This window comes from Alexandromys fortis, unplaced genomic scaffold (assembly GCF_014885135.2).
Source record: "Alexandromys fortis isolate MF-2015 unplaced genomic scaffold, M_Fortis_MF-2015_v1.1 scaffold_87, whole genome shotgun sequence".
In the NCBI taxonomy this organism is placed as follows: Eukaryota; Metazoa; Chordata; class Mammalia; order Rodentia; family Cricetidae; genus Alexandromys; species Alexandromys fortis.
Window position 1 is genome coordinate 8,211,479 of NW_026067971.1, and position 2,203 is coordinate 8,213,681.

Sequence of the window (2,203 nt, forward strand, 5' to 3'; positions counted from 1 at the left end):
TCACCTTACTAGACCTGGATGGAGGTGGGTGGTCCTTGGACTTCCCACAGGGCAGAGAACCCTGATTGCCCTTTGGGCTGACGAGGGAGGGGGACTTGATTGGGGGAGGGGGAGGGAAAGGGGAGGCGGCGGTGGGGAAGAGACAGAAATCTTTAATAAATAAATAAATAAATAAAAACTAAAAAAAAAGAAAAGAAAAGAAAATGCAGCCTTGTGCTCCCTGGGATCTAGTGGTGGCAGTGATAGTGGCAACAGCAATGAGAGGCAACTGAAGTATTGTGGAGATTGGCCAAGCCCAAAAGCCAAAGGTCTCAGACATCCTAGGCCTGAAATCTGGGAAATTCTGGCATCTTAGACACTGAAGCTGTAATGTTAGCCACTGTCAAGGGCTGGGGAATCCTAACTATGATTGTTCAAAAAAAAAAAAAAGATAATAATAGTGGGTAATAGAGTGAATACTTGTGAGCTATTATTTATGGTTTACATTACATTGGTATAGTTTTTGTATATTGATACAAGTTCAAATTATATTTGTTATTTTTGTTTACATTATTTGTACACCTATGCAAAGTTATTTTGTCAGAATGTATATTTGCACATTTTTACCTTTGGTTAGAACATTTTGTATATTGATACAATTTTCATATTGTATTATATATTACTCCTACCTCTGATCAAGATACTTATACACTGTTTACATTTTGAGGTCATTGTCCTCATTTGTTGCACATTTGTTTACAGATTATTTAATAATATGACATGAAGTTTTAGTCTTTAAGTTATACAGGTATTAATTATTATAGGTCTATAATTGTTCATGTTTGTTGTACATATAGTCAGATCAATTAGTTTCTTTAGATACATAGAGATTGTATTCTGTCTAGATAGATAATCTTCAACCACTTCAAGGATCTGTGGAACATGGCATTTAAATAACTTAGGGTTCTGTTGACATGAAACATGATTGCTTCTGACAGCACCAATATATTCCTGAGAGACTGTTGAGCACCAAAGACACTCCACTCGGAGCTTGTTTTCTTCTAGGCAAAACTGGCCTTTGGGCAAGGAACTGACAATGCCTCAACCACTGACAAGATACATGATATCCGAAAATGGGTAAGCAGGACTGTCAAATCTTGTCAAAACAGGGTAAGATGGTTTTGAAAAATTTCCTGCCTCTAAGAATCGTCTGTCAGTTATGCTAGGCCTAAGCCAAAGCTGGTTGTTTCATTGTTGCAAAATGAGACTTTGGGTGTTTGCTCAGGTAGCTAATTGTCGTATATTGTCCACAATATAACTGTCATATATTGCTCGCTTTGGAAGCTACTTGATTGTACTTCCTGCCTGCTCAAGTAATATTATCTCCCTTCTCAGGCCTTCAATGGGGTTGAAGATTAAATAGTCGTAGTTACTGTCCTCTTATGATCTAGCCAAGCCATTCCAATATAAGACTTAGACTCCATAGGATAGAATGTTTATTAAAACATTGAGCATATGTTCCTTGTTTAATATTATGCTGGTTGTAATTCTAGTTATACTTGCTATCTGTTCCTAGTGTATATAGTTTTGTATTGGGTTTGGAACTTTCTTACTTAAAAGGGGGTGGTGCTGTGTGAGCATATTCTGCTCCTTCAGCTAATAGCCTTTAAGATACCAGCCCACTCAGTCATGGTCTCTTATACTGTAAAAGCAGCAGTAAATGTGCGACCACTCTCTTGCTTCTGTCTCCTACTTCTAGCTGCTAGACTTGTTGTCTAGGATAGTAATCTATAAGTTTTCCCCTTAAATAAATAACCCTTTTATTATTCATAATTCTGAATTGGTGTGGGATTGTTTTGTGACTTATGTCATCATTCTAGGTCTATATAATCACTATAACACTTGTTACCCAACACTGAGAATACCAGTGAGGTCTGCACATAAATCATAATACTACAGAATGCCACCTGCTCCTGCCTGCAGCCTGGCTGAAGAAGCCAAGGGTTGTAAAAGTTGTCAAAGGTTAGCACTGGCAGAACTTTTCCTCACTTACCCACTATTTCCAACCAGGTAGAGCAAAGGACACCAAACAGTGGCTGGTAACATTTTATGAGCCATGTTAACTGTTTCTTCCCTTCCCTTCCCTTCCCTTCCCTTCCCTTCCCTTCCCTTCCCTTCCCTTCCCTTCCCTTCCCTTCCCTTCCCTTCCCTTCCCTTCCCTTCC

At 38.9% G+C, this 2,203-nt stretch overlaps 1 protein-coding gene across 3 annotated transcripts in view; it reads right to left on the reverse strand.

Moving 5' to 3' along the window:
* Rnf212 (ring finger protein 212) overlaps positions 1-2,203 on the reverse strand; it is a 37,697-nt gene that overhangs the window by 9,351 nt on the left and 26,143 nt on the right. The gene's annotated exons all lie outside the window — the stretch shown is intronic.